We start from the raw sequence: 21626 nt of genomic DNA on the forward strand, positions 1-21626 counted from the left end.
TAAAAAATCTTCTGGCTTGCTAACACTTCTTTACTGCTTAGTTGGTTGGGAAGAGTGCTTAAGTTTGTAAATATTAGTGAAGACAGTTTACATTTGATTTCTATATATATTTTGTGTGGAAGTAATCTGTGTTTGTGGACACTTATTATTGCATTATTGTCTTTTTCTCCTCACTTTTTTGCTTTGGAATCACTGTATTTATTGTATTTAGCACCAGTGGTGTAGCTAGAGTTCGTGCTGCTCGGAGCAGTACTTCAATTTGATGTTGGTAAATACTTTCATCCGAAGCACTTGACTACAGTGAGTGAAATGGCACATTTAGCCGAGTAAAGCAGACTTTATAATAATGTATGGACAGTAACTACTGGCCATAGTCCAAAAGCATCCCTGGTAAAGTAGTACAAGGAATTACAGACCCTAAAGTGTGTGTGAAGCTGGTGCTTTACGTATTTAAGCATTGTGCTTTAAATGTATCAGTTAATGCAATAGAAAAGATCCCTACTGAGAGATCTACTCCAATATATTAATGCTTGCATGAAGAAAATGAAAGCACTGATCTTGTCTTAATTTGTGAAGAGAAGGAAAAGGCATGGACAACTGACCTTGAGGAAGGATCTGGTTTTGATGAACAAAATATTGAGTACTTAAATTTGCTCTGCAAGTAGAAAACAGCACTGATGTGTAATGCTGCAAGTGTTCCATCTTATTGTTCTTCCTACAAAACAGGCTGTAAGGAAGGGCATGCTGGAGAAGTGGTTGGAAGAACATAAGTGAGAGAAGATTGTTAAGACTGGAGATGGTAAAGGAGGTTCCATAAAGTTGAGGGAGTCATCACACATCATCACACAAAGGGAACATAGTGATTAGTTAAATATACCAATGAAGTCATTACAAAAACTCTAGAGACACTGAAAATTGACACAATTCTAAGAGCATAAGAACTCATTGTTTTGGTTAATGTTGTATGGAAAATCAAGTTTAGGTCACTGTTTTTAATAACAAACTGTATACTATTAATATTATTAAACTAGAATTGTGTCTTGTATGTTGTTGCCAAACCTCCTAACGTAAGCAATTTAAAAAGCATGTCAGCAAGTGTAATTTATCTTATTTAGTTTTAATTCCCTGGGGTTCATTTTAATGTTAGTAGACACCTGTATTTTGGCACTTGTTGTTGGAAAAAGTAAAGAAATGAATGGATGCAAGACATTTTAATCAAAAAGTACAATCTATAGTATATTAAACTACTGTATATTCACTGTGTGTACTTCCTATTAGAATTATGTGTTTTGATTAATTTTATGCTAACATTTCTATCAGAAGTTATATTTGCTCATTATATTTATTATATCTAATGCAAGCGTCATTGATCTAGTTCATATAACTTATACTGTATTTGTTTGTGTTAAGTTAAGCATTTGTGAAAATGTTTGAAATTATCAGACAACCATTTCTGCAGGAAGTGGATTGTTCTGAGAATGTATCATCAGAGGCTTTCTTGCAGAGTTCAGGTTGAATTGATCAGAGTATTACATAATAATACAACTGCTGAAGGCCTGTGCGCTGGAACTGGGTAGTCCTTTACAGCGCATCTTTAACCTAAGCCTGGAACAGGGGAGAGTCCCGAGGCTTTGGAAAACATCTTGCATCACCCCAGTGCCAAAGGTGTTATGTCCTAGTGAGCTGAATGACTTCCGGCCTGTCGCTCTGACGTCACAAGTGAAGAAGACCATGGAGTAGCTGCTGCTTCCCCACCTGAGGCCACAGGTCCGTCACGCCCTTGACCCTCTGCAGTTCGCATACCAGGAGAAGGTGGGAGCAGAGGATGCCATTATCTATATGCTACACCGATCCCTATCCCACTTGGACAGAGGCAGTGGCGTTGTAAGAATTATGTTTCTGGATTTCTCTAGCGCCTTCAACACCATCCATCCTCTGCTCCTTAGGGACGAGTTGACAGAGATGGGAGTAGATTCATACCTGGTGGAATGGATCGTGGACTATCTTACAGACAAACCTCAGTATGTGCGTCTCAGGAACTGCAGGTCTGACAATGTGGTCAGCAACACAGGAGCGCTGCAGGGGACTGTACTTTCTCTGGTCCTGTTCAGCCTATATACATCAGACTTCCAATACAACTCAGAGTCCTGCCATGTGCAAAAGTTCACTGATGACACTGCTATTGCGGGCTGCATCAGTAGTGGGCAGGAGGGAGGAGTATAGGCACCTAATCGAGGACTTTGTTAAATGGTGAGACTCAAACCACTTACTTCTGAACACCAGCAAAACCAAGGAGCTGGTGGTGGATTTTAGGAGACCCAAGGCCCCACCTGAACCCCATGATAATCAGAGGCGACTGTGTGCAGAAGGTGCAGGCCTATAAATACCTGGGAGTGCAGATGGATGATAAATTGGACTGGACTGCCAATACTGATGCTCAGTTCAAGAGAGGACAGAGCCGACTATACTTCCTTAGAAGTCTGGTGTCCTTCAACATCTGAAATAAGATGCTGCAGATGTTCTATCAGACGTTGTAGAGAGTGCCCTCTTCTACATGATGGTGTGCTGGGGAGGTAGCATAAAGAAGAAGGACACCTGGACAAACAGGTGAGGAAGGCAGGCTCTATTGTAGGCATGGAGCTGGACAGTTTGACATCCGTGGCAGAGCGACGGGCACTGAGCAGGCTCCTGTCAATCATGCAGAATCCACTGAACAGTATCATCTCCAGACAGCGGAGCAGCTTCAGTGACAGACAGCTGTCACTGTCCTGCTCCACTGACAGACTGAGGAGATTGTTCCTCCCACACACTATGCGACTCTTCAATTCCACCCGGGGGAATTACAAAGTTATTGCCTGTTTTACCTGCATTTCTATCACTCTTTAATTTAATATTGTTTTTTATCAGTATGCTGCTGCTGGAGTATGTGAATTTCCCCTTGGGATTAATAAAGTAACAATCTATCTCTATCTATCTAAATTATGCTCAATTGCATTCTAAAGAATAATCCCTGTTGCACTTGGGCTCCAGGATATGGTAACACTAAACTCTTAGAACTTTACAACTACATGCATGAGAGTGTGGGGTTACAGCTTTACACAGGGGAAAACGGGAAACCTTTTTTGACTAATTTGATGGCATTTTCTGATCTGAATGTAAGGGTTCTACAGTTACACTAATTAGCAGATTCTGACAATTCATTTACAGTGTGAAACCTTGCTGTTTCTTAATTGTGTTTTATACTGAAACAAAATTAATAGAATTTCCCAGAAGTATAGTGTGATTGGACAAGAAGAGCTACATACAGTATATATTCTGAGACTACTGCAATTTCCATAATAGGAGGCAATTTTGGAATAAGCTTGCATAGGCAATTGCAGTCACAATAAAAATAATAAATGGCTTACAACACTTTTTCAGCTTAACTAGGAAGGCATTGGAATCTCAGCCTAGCATAGTTAGCTAGTCTGCTTTCCTTGGTCTTCATCACTAACCCGTTTAGCATTTTCCTGAATGTTTTCTCCCTTTTCTGTCAGCATCATTGTCACTTTCATGTAGTATACACTCACCTAAAGGATTATTAGGAACACCTGTTCAATTTCTCATTAATGCAATTATCTAATCAACCAATCACATGGCAGTTGCTTCAATGCATTTAGGTCTGTGGTCCTGGTCAAGACACTCTCCTGAACTCCAAACTGAATGTCAGAATGGGAAAGAAAGGTGATTTAAGCAATTTTGAGCGTGGCATGGTTGTTGGTGCCAGACGGGCCAGTCTGAGTATTTCACAATCTGCTCAGTTACTGGGATTTTCACGCACAACCATTTCTAGGGTTTACAAAGAATGGTGTGAAAGGGAAAAACATCCAGTATGCGGCAGTCCTGTGGGCGAAAATGCCTTGTTGATGCTAGAGGTCAGAGGAGAATGGGCCGACTGATTCAAGCTGATAGAAGAGCAACTTTGACTGAAATAACCACTCGTTACAACCGAGGTATGCAGCAAAGCATTTGTGAAGCCACAAAACCTTGAGGCGGATGGGCTACAACAGCAGAAGACCCCACCGGGTACCAATCATCTCCACTACAAATTGGAAAAAAAGGCTACAATTTGCACGAGCTCACCAAAATTGGACAGTTGAAGACTGGAAAAATGTTGCCTGGTCTGATGAGTCTTGATTTCTGTTGAGACATTCAAATGGTAGAGTCAGAATTGGGCGTAAACAGAATGAGAACATGGATCCATCATGCCTTGTTACCACTGTGCAGACTGGTGGTGGTGGTGTAATGGTGTGGGGGATGTTTTCTTGGCACACTTTAGGCCCCTTAGTGCCAATTGGGCATCGTTTAAATGCCACAGGCTACCTGAGCATTGTTTCTGACCATGTCCATCCCTTCATGACCACCATGTACCCATCCTCTGATGGCTACTTCCAGCAGGATAATGCACCATGTCACAAAGCTCGAATAATTTCAAATTGGTTTCTTGAACATGACAATGAGTTCACTGTACTAAAATGGCCCCCACAGTCACCAGATCTCAACCTAATAGAGCATCTTTAGGATGTGGTGGAACGGGAGCGTCGTGCCCTGGATGTGCATCCCACAAATCTCCATCAACTGCAAGATGCTATCCTATCAATATGGGCCAACATTTCTAAAGAATGCTTTCAGCACCTTGTTGAATCAATGCCACGTAGAATTAAGGCAGTTCTGAAGGCGAAAGGGGGTCAAACACCGTATTAGTATGGTGTTCCTAATAATCCTTTAGGGGAGTGTATATTGGCCCATTGGTAGACAATAGTGTATCTTAATCCTTGAGCCCAGGTAGGACCTTTGGGGAAAAGGTACCAAAAATTACTTCTTAATAGACTACTCTAAGATATGACTCTTCTAGGTGATACATGGGGCTCCCAAATAACAAACTAGATCAAAGTTAGGAAGGAAATGTATATACTGCTATATAGCTTCAGGTCTCCTAACACTATGAATGTTGAGAAAGTTGAGAATCGCTCTCTGCCTCCCTCTATCTCTGTCTCTCTCCCTGCCCCCAAAAGCAAAAGCCTCTGTTAATGCCCCTCAAAGAGAATTAGTTATGTACAGTAAATCAGAGCTATTAAGAAGTTCTTAACTCCACTCTCTGCCTCTGCATATCTAAATATATTAGCATGAAATAGCCTTTATTTGCTTTTCTACATTCAACATATTGTTCATAGGTGAAAGGGGAGACTGATTTTTACCACAACTTACTTTATGTCACACAATCCCTTCACTCTCAAACTGAAAAAAAAAAATCCATGAAGTGGTCTTTTTCAAAATCCTCTTTGAAATCAAATAATATATTTATAAACGAGGGCAATCAGTACAGAGAGAGTGAGAGATATCATATAGCAAACACAATGAGAACCATGTATCTTCCCTGTATTTTCATGGCTACAGCCCAGTTGCTAGGTAATATTGCAAATGAATTCAAGGTGAACTTAATCAAGGTGATATTTGTGATGCCTCGCTCTTCAATTTCCAAGGCTCACTCTTGATATACCTGAACGTGCCTTTTAAGCAAACAGGTGTTACAGTGAATTTGTGGATCATACTGCGTCAGACATTTATAAAGCAGTGTGATACATAAGGTCTGTGTCTTGTTGGTATATTTTAAGTTAATAAATAACTGACATGCTCACACTGGAGAGTGGAGCAGATGCAAGCAATCTGTAGAAAAGAAGGCTCATCTCCGGGTTGGTGTGAGCAGTCATCTGACCATGGGTTGCCTTGTTGGCGCGTGCAGCTGGTATGATTGTGACGTTATCATCCCAGGATGGCATTCAGGTGTTCATACCTGCAACCTTCCCCAGTGTATTAAAGGGGATCACAAGTTTGAAACAGGGCAGAAAAGAGAACGAGAAAGAAATCCATGAGACCAGGTGGAATGGCAGGACGAGCCAGCCAACCAGTCTGCCAGCTTGTGTGGAAAGGAAGCATGGTCGTTGGTCAACCGTAGGAGGCAGTTTGCCCCACTGAATATTTGTAGAGGAGTGAGTCGGGGCATGGTGTAGCCCTTCCTAGGGATCTGAGGCATGCCAGGGGAGTGGGAAAGAAGACAGGAGGATAACTGACTATATTTGGCTGCCAAGACAGGTGTTGGGTTGGGGAGGACCAGAGGTGGGTAGTAGCGAGTTACATTTACTCCATTATATTTACTTGAGTAACTTTTTAAAAAGATTGTACTTCTAAGAGTAGTTTTACTGCACCATACTTTTTACTTGAGTACATTTGTGAAGAAGAAATGCTACTCTTACTCAGCTACATTGGGCAGCACTCGACTCGTTACTTTTTTCCATTTACACATTACACTATATTTTTGTAGTGGATCTACTGCATGACTGTTTCACCAATCAGACGTAGTAACAATAATCACATGACTACGTTTCACCAATCAGACTTAGCAACAATAATCACATGACTCCGTTTCACCAATTAGATGTAGCCATGCAGTCACATGACTACACACAAACTTCCTGTGTTTGCAGCCTGTGAGAGACTTTTTAGTCATGCAGGGCTCCTGTTCACTGCTAAACGGTCACAGCTTCACTGCAAGAACCTTGAGAGCCAACTCCTGCTGAAGCTTAACCATCACTTCACTGAGTGAAAAACAAGCACGTTTTAACCAAACATGCACAGACAGTCATGGTAAAGAGAGACATCTTGTACGTGCATAAGCTGCCTTGTTCTAATGTTATTTTCTATCAGCTGTGCTATTTGGAGGACAAGTGTGTGACGATGCCGGTTCCCTACAGACTTCCTCTTCCCACTTGGAAGTCAGCTGAACCCACACTGTCGATAGTTATGACCGAGATGAGCTGACATATGAGGATAATTCACTGATGAGGCCAGAGGATGGTGTAAAATGTGCTTTTATTAAAAACCAGTCAAAACAAAAGTAAAATCAACAAAAGTGTCAATGGTGCAGTGTTCTAAAAAACAGTACATATATAAATCCATAAAAATCATTGTGAAAAGGATAAAAAAATCAATAAATCGTTAAAAATCCGAGGTTAAAATGCAGACTAACTCCTCCTGATTTCAGAACACCTCCTTCTCATTCTCCTGGCTCACCCATTGCTTGCGTAGCCGGAGGAGACTCAGTAGCCACAAGCTCTTTTCGGCCAACCTCTGTCTTAGCTGCCTCCAGGCATCATGACTCTCCTCCCTTCTTCCTTTGTGCTCACATGGTCGCACCTCGAAAGCCTAGGGTGGGCACCTGCCTTGCTCGCCTCACTCCACCCGAATATTCAGTGGGGCGAACTAGCCCCTAGAGCACCACAGCTAATGCTCTTTCATGGGGCCCTAGCTCGCACTGCTTCCTCCCTCCCTCCAGGTGGCCAGATAGTCATTCCCAAGCCTGCCTTTTATGTCATGTAACCTCTTTTCTTTGATTCCCCCTTCTTTTTTTTGTGCTAACCCGTACATATACACTCCCGTCTCCGTGGGCCTTAATCACATTCCGCAGGAAGCCAATGAAGCAATTGAGAATGATCGGACCAGCAGGTGCGACTCGCTTCAACTACCTCATTAACTCCCTATGGTCATGCAATTGCACCCATGGAGAGTGACATGGCTTTATGGATTTGAAACTGGCCTTTTTTTTTTTTTTTTTTTGAAGCTATGGACCCACTACACCATAAAGTGAATATACAGTATTATACTGTTAGTGTACAGTATATCTTGTCACAGTAAGTAGTTTGTACTGTTCAGACATACATGTTACCTACTGTAGGTATTGGCTTCAAAAGCTTTGTTGTGAAAGACTGAGATTTGGAACATTATGTTATTTGTGCATCTTTATTTTGTAAAGATGTTATTTATTTTTACTCATTTTTTACTTCATTATTTGGAAATAGCAGAATTTGCACATAATTTTATATTTTTGCCTCTTATTACATTTCTAATAAATAAATCAGCTAGTCATCCAAAAAACAGTTACTCAGTACTTGAGTAGTATTTTCGCCAAATACTTTTTTACTCTTACTTGAGTAATTTTTGGATGACTACTTTTTACTTCTACTTGAGTAATATTTTGAAGTAACGCTATGCTTACGCGTACAATTTTTGGCTACTCTACCCACCTCTGGGGAGGACCATGTCTTCTAGTGTCCCTGCCATAAGGTGGATCAGTACCAATAATGACTGTGTGGTTGGATTTATTCTCATTTTATTTTGGATTTTAACTTCAGACTTTCATTGTTTTAAAGGATTATTTGTTGATTTTTTTTATAGCACTGTACTTTTGGACACTTTGTTTTTGACTGTTTTTAACAAAAGCACTTTTACACTTTTATGTACCTACCCCTTGCTTTGTGCGAGTGTCCTTATCTGCTGGCTCATCCCTCGGGTACATTATTGATGGAAACAGATTCAAGAGGCTCCCTGGCAGGACCTGGTAGAATGGGGTTGACTCACACCATCACAAGCAGCTAAAGAAGGCACCAATGACTGCACATTATATGGTGTGTATTTATGCATGTATTTAAGAAAGTACATTGAAATAGTAATATGCCTTTTCTTTTCATAAAATTATCAGAAGAAAATGAAAACTTTTGTAGGAGGCCAACTCTGGAAAGGTCTACTATATCTATTAAGGTGCCACCAGTCACCAGGTTGAAGACCCTTTCTTTTTTCATAGCATACACTTGTTAAAGCTGCTGTTGCTGAGATTGTTCATATTGCTTTTAACATTTGTACTAGTTTCTTGTAATCAGTTGGAATGAGATTTTTTTCTAGCTGATATGCTGCTGTACATGATTTTAAATTGAATTCATCATTACCAATGACAATCCCAACTTTAATGCTTCTATTATATTCCACCAATATGTTTGACATTAACCCACAGCATAGTACATCAAGAAATGTCTGGACATGGTCTGGATAGTCTGATAACAGATTTTGCCTAGCCTTTTTCTTGTTAATATGGACTCCATAATGTTGTTTTATCCTCGATGTGTGACTGTTGTGAGTTATTGCTTCCTAATATGTTTATACTTGTCATTTACTAATATACTCTATTTCTTTAGAATCTAAGCTGTATGAAAATAGTCTGTAGATGTATGCACATATTGCATTTTTGTGTTTTAGTGTTTGTCATTTTAAGTAAATGCTTTGCTCTGGGTTTGCAAAATTAAGTGTGGTAAATAAAATGAATAAAATCTAAAATAGATTATAAGCTTAAAATGTTAAAGTAACAGTCAATATGGATTCAAGTGGCCAGTTTTAACAAATTATGCATTTCTTGCTGGTATCAGATTGTTTAATAAAATAATCACTAAATTTGCTTTAAAAGCAATGGAGTTTTACTGATAATTACGTGACATATCATGTTGGTTACTACTTTGACTTGAGCAAAGAATCTGGACTTAAATTTTGTTTCTACACAGATACTTATTACCTTTGAATGTCAGTTTTCTTACATTTTTACAAATATTTTTAATCTCTCGCTTAACATGACAAAAGTGTCAAACTGTTTTAAGGTGGCCTCTAAAGTTCCCAAAATATACTCTGATTACAGACATGCCACTTTGACATCTGTCATAACCTATGTTTTTCACTTCTTAAATCCATCCATCCATTTTCTAACCCGCTGAATCTGAACACAGGGTCACGGGGGTCTGCTGGAGCCAATCCCAGCCAACACAGGGCACAAGGCAGGAACCAATCCTGGGCAGGGTGCCAACCCACCGCAGACTTCTTAAATGATAATTGTTTTATTTTGGAAATCTACTTTTAACAAGTAATTTACAACATCAAGTATACATGGCAACATTTCTGTATTTCCTGTTGCTGCAAAGCACTGTGCTGCTGGCTCATAATTCAACAGTCACTGCCTGTTGAGTTTATGTTTTACTGGTGTCTGCTTGAACTTCTCTAGTCACTTCATTTTCCACCCACATTCCAAAGATGCAAAGCTTTGATTACTCGATGACTAAACTGACATAGTGTGAGTAAATGTATCTCATTATACATTCAATGCTTTGTCCATAGTTGTCAATTATTTATAAGATGGTCTCCACTCTTCCCTGTGTATTCCAATAGCGCTTAAGGTGAACTAATGTAACAGACTTGTGAAACTGTTATGGTTAACTAATGTCACCTCCCCCAAAAGTAATGTTGATGTTAACTGTTCAGGCTAAGAAAACTTTTAGTTCAGCATGTTGTGTCTGTTGTGTCTGGTCCTCTGTACTTTTTTGAGCAAAGTGTCCAATAGGAATCCCAAGTGAAGGCAAGATGCAATGGACACAAAGGGTGGATCTGATCTCTGCTGCAGGAATGAAAATCACATTGCATAAATTTAAAACTGTTGACAGCTACAAAATGTTGGATTATATTTGAACATTACTTTTAACACTCAATTTCACAGTCAAATATGCTATTTTTTTATTCCAAACCAATGGAAAATTATAGCTTTTCTGGCTGAAAACATAAATTTTATAGTAAGTCATTAAAATTGCATCACAGAAATGCATATAAAACATTTGCCACTTAACTAAAGCGCGATGAGCAGAAAGTAAAGAAAATTGAACACCTAACACATTCAGCCTTGAGAAACTGACAAGCTTATGAAAAGAAGCAGTGTAGTTAATCTGACACAAGGCTACACATCTAGTGTGTAATGAAAAAAAGAAGCCAGATAAAGAGAGGCTGTAAGCAAGTGTGAATTTAGAAGTTAAAATTAGTTTGCGCTTATAAGTAACCAGTGAAGGGAATTATGAAGGCTAGATCAATTTGGACATGCATATGAATTCCAATGGGCTGGGAATATCTTGCAAAATAGTATGCTGTTTTATTTAATGCTATTCTTAAGCATTAGAAGAATTTGCATATGAAGTAGCTGCCAGCTTTGGAGACAAAACTTTTATCACTTGTGTATTTATTTGTTTTTATTTAGCTCATTGTGATAAATTGTAACAACGCCCTAGCTAAAATCCCAAGCAGAGACAACAGGAAGTATCTCATTACTTAAGTAGGGTTTATTATTTTAAAATGTGCAGCTGGCACTGTTGTTACCTCTTGTTAAGGGAATGCAAAGGCAGATTTCAATGCCACTGGAGAACCATATTGAGAGCCCAGTAATGTCCCAGGATTGATGATGTTATTTGAAAAGAGGAAAAAACTAGTTACTTCAGTATCCTTTAAATTAAGAATGCCAATCTTATGATCAATTTATGAAACTGTCATATAGGACACACATGACTGGTACACTGTATGATCGGGTTTTTCTATTTTTTTTCCATTACTTAAACAAATGTTAATTCTAATATAGAATATTAATAATTATAGTAATATGAAATATACCTAATATTAATTTTGCAATTAAAGAATCCAGTTCAAGGTTTTAAAGTGTTTGCTGACCAATTTAGTGTCTTGGCAGAAATCTGGCTTTGGCATATTTATGTTCTTTATCTAGTGTCATTAAATATTGTCAGGATTCTCATAAATGAACCTTTTAAGCCTGTTCATATAGGCAATGCACCTTACTTGTAAAAATAAAGGAACACACTAAAAGAAAAATGTATTTATGTATTCAAGGCATCACTGTTGACATTGGAATAAAACATAAAATCAAAAAAGCAGTACAAAAGTTAAAATAAAACTATGAACCTACTGACGACCAAAATAAAGAAATGAATTTGTTCAGTGCAAAAAGTGTATTTGTAAAGCACAGGAGGTACATACTGGGATTTGGAAGACCACTTACGAAAGCACTTGTTTGGGTGTCCTGGGGCCTCATGTATAACGCCGTGCGTAAAACTCGCATTATAACATGGCGTAAGCACAAAAGCCGAAATGTGCTTACACACAGAAAAATCCAGATGCAGGAATCTGTGCGTACTCCAACTTCCACGTTCTTCCGCTACATAAATCCCGACCAGCGTGAAAACTAACGCTCGTGCACGCGCATTATGTAACGCCCCAAATCCTCCCAGAATTACGCCTATTTGAATATGCAAATCAATATAAATCACCCCTAAGTGCAGCCTTCTGTGAAAAGACAATGGGAAAAGCACGGGGAAAATATAAGAATTTCAGCGAATACCAAGTGGAGGCAAAGGAAAAAGCATACTATTTGTTCAAATAAACCGTGGTATAATCAACAAAATGAAGTTGATCGAGTGACATAGCGTGTTGGAGAAACTTGAAAGCTCACATTCACAAAATCGCACAGTGCCGGAAATAAAAAAGAAGTCACATATCAAAGTTGCCATGAAAAGAAGAGTTGTAAGCCTACTGTCTGAGTGTCATATGAAAGTTTATTAGGGTACAGAGAAAAAAGGCACACGGTGGGGAAAAAGCACGAAATGTCAACTTTAATCTCGAATTTTCCACTTTAATCACGTAGTTTATTTTGTCATTTAGTAGAACATTATAAACTTCATCTTAAAATCGTTTAATTAACCAGTTTCTCAAAATTACATCGTAATTAAAGTAGCACGTTAAATGCTTTGTTTTGTATTTGATCTTCTACTCATATGTGATCTATGTGTGTGAATCACTACTTGCTTCTTAAACTGGCTCTCTTCCTCCAACTGGACACAGAGTCCATTACATTTGTGATATTACAGCTCTCTGAATAACTAAAATACTGAGATGTATACGTGATGCCATTTTCATGATGATAGGAGCTAAAGCACATTATTAAACATGTGTTTCATGAGCCTCGTGCTCATGACAAGCATTTATCTTTTGTCGAAATTTGTCGCTGGTTTTTAGCTGTGTTGTTATTTTCTCTTTCTGTTTTATATTCAATATATATTGGCGTAGCCGCCACTGCAGTCCTTGCTTTTCTTTCCCCAAGTAACCGATCGCCATACAATCAGCTCTGTAATAGACGTTAAGCCATCTGTAAGCTTAGCGCGATTCTTCAAAACGTTTAAAGAACATTGAAATATCTTCGTAGTACATGTTTAATTATTCTATCCTTCACGACACTCCCAGTGAAGAATATAGATTATTTAAATGAAGTTAAAGTTTTATGTGTATAATTTAACAAACATATTTTGCTTCATTTCACCTTAAAAATGATATCATCATCATATGTAAATACGCGCTTTATAAAGTGGCTCAGGTTGTGCGATATTATAATTATAGTGCAAGTTTACAGTGGGGTGATTGTACTTATAAGTACAAACCGTTCTACAAGGAGCAATTGATTGAGTGCATTTAAAGTTCTTGGGATTAAACTGTTTCTGAACCGCGAGGTCCGTACAGGAAAGACTTTGAAACGTTTTGCCGTGGCTGAGACAGCGTGGGCTTAAAGCTGTATACCGATAATTCTCTTTCCGATCAGCTGCTGCTGTGATTCACACTCAGATACAGTGATATAAATACTCCGAGTCGTGCAGTGAGAGTAATATGGAAAAAGATGATCCGCTGTGGCAACTCCTAACGGGAGGAGCTGAAAGAAGAAGAAGAAGAAAAAGAAGTGAGAGTAACAACGCTAAAGCAGTTATGGTATTTGGAATACTATGGCTGTTCCCTGGACCATTATATTGTTACAAGTTAATTACAATCAGATGCATTACACTAATAAACAATATGCGGTTAGTTTCTGTGTATTTATAAAGCCGCGTCATGAAAATAATGAGTAATCACACAAGAACAGTACCATTGCTTTGACGCTGGGTGCCGCCAGTTTGCAAAACCGAGCGGAGAACTTGCGTACGACAAGGCATGAGGTACCGTGGAAAAGTGCGTGGCTTTACGCCAAGTGTAGGTTTTATACATCGCGATTTGAACGTGGAAAAGTTCTTACGCAACATTTCTGTGCGTACGCACCGTTTATACATGAGGCCCCTGGTCAGTGCTTAAAATCAAGTGAAAGTGCCACTCCAGACACTGGCAAAAATTTTGCAGCTAAAGTAAATAATGCCAGTTTACACATGCATCACAGTCTGATAGCACTTGACCACCTATAAAAAAAAAAATAAATGAATATACTCTAAGAAAGTCCAATTACCGCTATGGACACCGACTGGGGGCAAGAAAAATGAAAGACTTGAGTTTTGTGTTACTTACTATTGTTTTGATAGTCTATTATTAATGAGAAAATGATGTGCTAAATTAATTAGTCTTGAGTTTTAATTTAAATTCTGAGATATATATATCTATACTAATAAACGGCAAAGCCCTCACTGACTCACTCACTGACTGACTGACTGACTGACTCATCACTAATTCTCCAACTTCCCGTGTAGGTAGAAGGCTGAAATTTGGTAGGGTTATTCCTTACAGCTTCCTTACAAAAGTTGGGCAGGTTTCATTTCGAAATTCTATGCGTAATGGTCATAACTGGAAGCTGTTTTTCTCCATGTACTGTAATGAAGCGAGCGAGTGACATATACAACCATATTCATGAGTTCTGCTACTTCGGAAACAAAGCACGATGTAAACCTAAACTTTAAATTAAGTTCATAGACAGGCTGTCGCTGGTGTTTGTAATTTAGTGCCTACCCATATAAGGCCGTCCGTCAGCGGCAATCCAATAGCAAACTGCCACGGGTAAATATTCACGGGTGAAGGACTGTCCTTATGCAGAGGAAAATGAGATGGTCAGGGTGGTGTTTGGCACAAACTCAGTGAAACTGCGAGAGAAAGTTTTAAGTTCGGTAACATTAGATACAGCCATGGACATAGCACGACATGACACCAGCACAGCTGGGAAACTTCGATGCATGTACACCGAACGGCTCACGTGAACTGGCGCAGTGCACAGACAAAAAGCAACAGTTCCAAAGAGCTGAACAAAAACGAATTACACAATTGAAAAGGCAGCAAAAAATATGAAGTGTCTGATACATACAAGCATATTCATAAATGCAGCTACTGTGGAAACAAAGCACACGGTGGAAAAAGTCAATGTACCGCTAAAGGAAGACAGTGTAAAAAAAAACCTGTGCATGCAGTGTGTCGGGTCTCAGATAAAGAAGAAGACGAGCTGTTTATTGATGCAGTAAGAAATGAATCGATGAATGAAACCTGTCATCTTTACAACGATTGACAAACACGGAATGTAACTTGAACACAACACATCCTACAAATACGAACCTGATTGAAAGAAATAATGATAATCAAATCCTTGATGACAGCAACACTCAGTAAAACTCACAAAACAAATACTGTATATTGACAGTCATGTTACGTTATTTTTAAAATGTTCCCTTTTCTTTTTCATAGCTTCTTTAACACACTACGTCTCCTGCGATACGCTGGTATATATATATGTATATATATATATACCCCGATCTACATACTCGAATAATGGATACTTTATTCGCCATCAATGATTGTTTTGGTAAAGCCATACTCAGTGTATTCATTAGATGAACGGTAAAAAAGTAAGAGCGAGGGGAGGATGACTTATTGAGGCATGCAAGCAAAACCACAATAGCACGCGGGCTCGATGTACGAAAAAATATATCTTTTTAGGTTCTATTTACTCCATATGTGTCAAACTCAAGGCCCGCATGCAACATCCGGCCCTGCGTGTAATTATATCTGGCCCGCGAGATCATTTTATATACTGTATTATTGTTATTAATGGCCCGGGGATATGAAGCACTGGTAACACAATAAACTACAGATCCCATAATGCAGCGCTTCAGCTGCCTTGCGGAACACTTACCACGCCCCGCCGTCTCTTCAGTCGTTTCCTTACTTTGCGAAGGAAGCAGCTTTCTCACAGCTTCTGCACTGTTTTATAAACGAACGATATATAAGAAAGTCCTTTTTTCTTGCTTCGCCAATGAAGCAGCCTTTTTATTTAATCCACGGATTCTTCGCTGTTTCATTGTTCATTTATTACGATTTTTATAGTTATTGTGTAGGTTTTATTTAATCCACGGGTTCTCTTCTGTGTTCACTGCGGTGTCTTCTTTCGTTTACGAGCTTCGCCAAGGAAGCAGCTTTCTCACAGCTTCTGCACTGTTTTAAAAACGAACGACATATAAGAAAGTCCTTTTTCCTTGCTTCACCAATGAAGCAACCTTTTTATTTAATTCACGGGTTCTCTTCTATTTTATTGTTCATTTGTTACGATTGTTACAGTTATTATGTAGGTTTTATTTAATCCATGGGTTCTCTTCTGTGTCACTGCGTGTCTTAAAGAAACTTACAACCACCGAAACTTTGTAACGGCACAAGACTTCAGGTCACATCTCTACAAAACAACCTAATTGAAGCAACTATATTTACTGGCAGTGCCTCAGGTGACACAGTTTTTATTCCTCGCATCCCCGTTATACCATCTAATCTCCCATTTCAATTCAAACGCGTTCAATTTCCAGTAAGGCTCTGCTTCGCAATGACAATTAATAAGTCTCAGGGACAAAAACTACAAAAGGTTGGCATTGATTTGACGCGGGATTGCTTTTCACATGGCCAACTGTATGTTGCATGCTCAAGAGTGAGCTCAGCACACAGCTTAGTCATATTACAACCAGAGGGCTGAACTGACAACGTGGTATACAGAGAGATCCTTAACAATTAATTTTTTACATATTTTCGTTCAGTCTAAAAATGTTTACTTTTTATTAATAAAAATATTCAGACAGTACTTCACGCTGCGAAGAGCGGGTATTTTGCTATATATATATATATATATATATATATATATATATATATATATATATATATATATATATGAATGAAATACTTATCCTAGGAATTATAAGCAGTCCTGCACCTAAGATTTCAAACATCTTTACCGTATATGTGAGAAGCCCTTTTGATTAAAGTTCTTTGAGAAAGAAACAATGCAGATATCAGCATCAAACACAAAAAAGTTAATGTCAATTTTAATATGTTACAGTGGACCTTTTCACTTTTTTCGCATTTTGCTGTTCTGATGCATTGTGCTAAGCCACAGGGGATGCACAAACCAGTGTGTTTCTTTGTGCCGGTCCCAAGCCCAGATAAATGGGGAGGGTTACGTCAGGAAGGGCATTCTGTGTAAAATTTTGCCAGATCAAAATGTAGACAACAATACAAATTTCCATACCGGATCAGTTGAGCCCTGGGTTAACAATGACCGCCACCAGTACTGTTAGCCAACAGGGTGCTGGTAGAAATTGGGCTACTGTTGGCCGAAGGAGAAGAAGAGGGGAGGAAGATGAAGAGAGTGGAACTGAGGGTAGGAACTTTGAATGTTAGTAGTATGGCTGGTATGGGGAGAAAGTTAGCCGATATGATGTAGAGAAGGAAGGTTGATATATTGTGCGTGCAAGAGACTAAATGGAAGGGAAGTAAGGCCAGGTGGATCGGAGGTGGATTCAAATTGTTCTATCATTTATTCTGAAGGAACAGTATGTCAAAATTGTTTTGGAAGCAATAAGAGTGTCAGACAGAGTAATAATTATAAAGTTGTATATTGGAGGTATGATGATGAATGTTGTTAGTGCATATGCCCAGCAACTTGGGTGTGCGATGGATGAGAAAGATGATTTGTGGAGTGAGTTGGATGAAGTGATTAACAATGTACCCAAGGGACAGAAAGTGGTGATTGGAGCGAATTTCAATGGACATGTTGGTGAAGGGAACAGAGGAGACAAGGAGGTGATGGGTAGGTATGGTGTCAAGGAGAGGAATGAAGAAGGTCAGATATTAGATTTTGCAAAAAGGATGGGCACGGCTGTGGTCAATATGTATTTTAAAAAGATGGTGGAACATAGGGTGACGTACAAGAGTGGAGGAAGATGCACAGGTAGATTATATTTTATGCAGAAGAGTCAATCTGAAGGAATTTAAAGACTGCAAAGTGGTGGCAGGGGAAAGTGTAGCTAGACATCATAGGATGGTGGTCTGTAGGGTGACGATGGAGATCAAGAAGAGGATGAGAGTGAGGGCAGAGCCAAGGATCAAATGGTGGAAGTTGTAAAAGGAAGACTGAAATGTTGAGTTTAGGGAGGAATTAGGACAGGCACTGGGTGGCAGTAAAGAGTTACCAGACAGTTGGGCAACTACAGCAGAAGTGGTAAGGGTCACAGCAAGAAGTGGTGCTTGGCATGTGACATCTGGACAGAGGAAGAAGAAAAAGGAAAGCTGGTGGTAGAATGAGGAAGTACAGGAGAGTATACAGAGGAAGAGGATGGCGAAGAAGTGGGATAGTCGGGGAGATACAGAAAGTAGACAAGAGTACAAGGAGATAAGGTGTAAGGTGGCGAAGGCTAAAAAAAAAAGGCGTATGAGAAGTTAGAGAAAAGGACCAGTACCAATTGGCTAGACAGAGGGACTGAGATGGGAAAGATGTGAAACAGGTTAGGGTGATAAAGGATGAAGATGGAAATATACTCACAAGCGAGGAAGGTATGTTGAGAAGATGTAAAGAGTACTTTGAGAGGTTAATGAATGAAGAGAATGAGAGAGAGAAGGTTGGATGATGTGGAGATAGTGAATCAGGAAGTGCAAAGGATTAGCAATGAGGAAGTAAGGACAGCTATGAAGAGAATGAAGAATGGAAATGCCATTGGTCCAGATGACATACCTGTGGAAGCATGGAGATGTTTAGGAGAGATGGCAGTGGAGTTTTTAACCATATTGTTTAATAGAATCTTGGAAAGTGAGAGGATGCCTGAGGAGTGGAGAAGAAGTGTACTGGTGCCGATTTTTTTAAAATAAAGGGGATGTACAGAGCTGTAGTAACTACAGGGGGATAAAACTGATGAGCCATAGCATGAATTTAGGGCAAAGAGTAGTGGAAGCTAGATTACAAAGGTAGGTGACGATTAGTGAGCAGCAGTATGGCTTCATGCCAAGAAAGAGCAAAAGCAGATGCAATGTTTGCTCTGAGGGTGTTGATGGAGAAGTATAGAGAAGGCCTGAAGGAGAGTTGCATTGTGTCTTTGTGGACCTGGAAACAGCATATAACAGGGTTCCCCGAGAGGAGTTGTGGTATTGTATGAGAAAGTCAGGAGTTGCAGAGAAGTACGTAAGAGTGGTACAGGATATGTACGAGGGAAGTATGACAGTGGTGGGGTCTGCAATAGGAATTACAGATGCATTCAGCGTGGAGGTGGGATTACATCAGGGATCAGCTCTGAGTCCTTTCTTATAAGCAATGGTTATGGACAGGTTGACAAACGAGATTAGACAAGAGTCCTCTTGGACTATGATGTTTGCTGATGACAAATAGATGTTGTGATCTGTAGCGAGAGTAGGGAAGCAGGTTGAAGAGACCCTGGAGAGATGGAGATATGCGCGACATGATGAACTTCATGCACCGGGATTTGTGTTTTTTTTTGTTTTTTTTTATCTGACATTCTGTCAAGCTTTGTCAGATTGGAAAGAGACTGTTGGTGCTGAATTGGTTTCAAGTAATTAAAGGTCATTCCCATAGAGTTCCCTATGCCACCTCCATGTCACCATAGCTTTGCACTTAGGGTCATTGTCCTATTGGAAATTGATCCTTTAGCTCAGTCTGAGATTCAGAGCAGGTTTTCATTAAGGATATCTCTGTACTTTGCTCTCTTCAGCTTTTTCTTAACCCTGTCTAATCTCCCAGTCCTTGCCACTGAAAAACAAAGCCACATCATGATGCTCCCACCACCATGTACTATTCATTGCATAGGTGATGAGCAGTGCCTGGTTTCCTCCAGACATGATGCTGATCTTGGATTCATCACACCTGATGGTCTTATATCACACAGTCTGATAATCCTTTAGGTGCCTTTTAGCAAACTCCAATCAGGCTTGCTTGTGTCTTTCACTGAGATTTGGGTTTCTGTTTAGCCAATCTGACATAAAGCCCAGATTGTTAGAGTGGTATAGTGACAGTGGACCTTATAAACACTTCTCCCATTTCTGCATTGGTTCTCTGGAGCTCAGTCAGAGTGACCACCAGGTAATTCACCAATAATTTCTCAGCTTGGCCAGGAAGCCAGCTCTAGAAAGAGTCATGGTTGACCCAAACTTCTTCCATATAAAAATTATGAAAGCAACTTGTGCTCTTGGGAACCTTCAATCTGTGCTTAAAGTGAAACCAAATTACTTTCAGTAATTTATTTTTAGTGATAGGGACATTCAATCAAAATGTTGCGAATATGTTGGATTCCCCGTAAAGATTTCTGAAGAGGTACTGGTACTCCCTGGTATGCTAAGAAAAGGTGAAATTTACATTGTTGTAATACAGTGACAGAAGATCAAAGAGCCTGTCAGTTTGGGTTTCTGGTGTGCAGTGTGAAGATTTCTATAGAGGTGGCAGTTTTTGTCAATATACTCAGAAGAGTTGACACTACTCTGTGTTGAAGCTGGTGGAGATGCTGGGACTGTGTTCCAGTGAGTGCTGGCCCACTTCAACCACTGCCTTCAGTGCTGCAGGATTTTTTTCTGTAGCCTCTCCGAGATCTGTGCCTTGACACATTTCTGTCTCTAAGCTCTGCAAGCAATTAATTTGACCCCTATGGCTTGGATTTTGGTCTGATACAGATTGTCAGCTGTGAGACCTTGTATAGGCAGGTGTGTTTTTCGTAATCATGTCTAATCAATTAACAGGATTCTAGTATCCATTGCCTCCATTTTATAGCTCAAGAGCAGGTTTTTTTTTTAATTTATTAAATATGCTTTACTTTGTAATGCAGTTTTGTGTGGCAAATAAATATACATGTAGCTGTGTTTGTTCAAAATTACTAAAGTTCTGCAGCTTTAAGTTTGTTTCATAGGACAGTTCTGGCAATAGTATGGCACATTCTCAAATAATTACACAGATCAAATATCTTCATTTTTAAACTTTTAGTAAATTAAAAGCAAAACAGTTCACACAAAAATAGAAAAAAAATTGATACTAAAGAAAAGTAAAGTTCTGGTTTATGAAAATTCTGCTTAAGGCTTATTTATCTTGTTTCATTTTCTAAGTTTAGTCTTAAAGTTGTTAAGACATGTTAAGACATGTTAAACACTCATATTAAAAACTAAACTTCCATTTGCAAACTTATTTAACAATCCATGCTAGCAATAAGGCTATTTCCTAACTGGCTTAATGAACACTCAGTGTTACAGATAAAGCAAAGAAAGATATATTTCATGTTAATGTTACAGAGGTTAAAAGACTGTCCCATATTCTAAGTAACTGTTGATATGCTATTGAAATGAATCAAACACATACTGTAAGTGAATTTCACATTAACATTACATTTTAAGATTGGTTTTACAATATACCATGACTGTGAAGAAATAATTTTGGCTAGAAAAATACCAAATCTATCATTTAAGGGTCAGTTGGGCAAAAAAAGTTAACAATCTTCCCTTAGTAATTCAACTTATCATTAAAATGTTTATAACAACCCTTAGCTTTTTTTGTCTTAAGCATTTTTTCAATTTTCTGTCTTTTGCTTATCTAAAAAATATAGCTTCTTCTATTACTTGGAATTGTTTTTTGGGGTGAGTGATTTAAGCCTGTGTCCAGGTGAGAGGCTGGATCAATTGGCCCTGCAGTGTTCTACCTTGGCTGTTTTGCGTGCGTGCGTGCGTGCGTGCGTTAGACGGGGCATGAAGGACAACACTTGTAATAAAATGAGACAACCTGTTTTTATTGCACTTTTGTGATTACAGCCCAAGCTTTTCCCAATCAAGGTCTTGCAGCACACATTAGT

At 39.1% G+C, this 21626-nt stretch overlaps 1 protein-coding gene across 3 annotated transcripts in view; it reads left to right on the plus strand.

Moving 5' to 3' along the window:
* Window positions 1-21626, plus strand: part of alk (ALK receptor tyrosine kinase) — a 1762427-nt gene that overhangs the window by 1084819 nt on the left and 655982 nt on the right. The window lies entirely within an intron of this gene.

This window comes from Polypterus senegalus, chromosome 3, assembly GCF_016835505.1.
Source record: "Polypterus senegalus isolate Bchr_013 chromosome 3, ASM1683550v1, whole genome shotgun sequence".
In the NCBI taxonomy this organism is placed as follows: Eukaryota; Metazoa; Chordata; class Cladistia; order Polypteriformes; family Polypteridae; genus Polypterus; species Polypterus senegalus.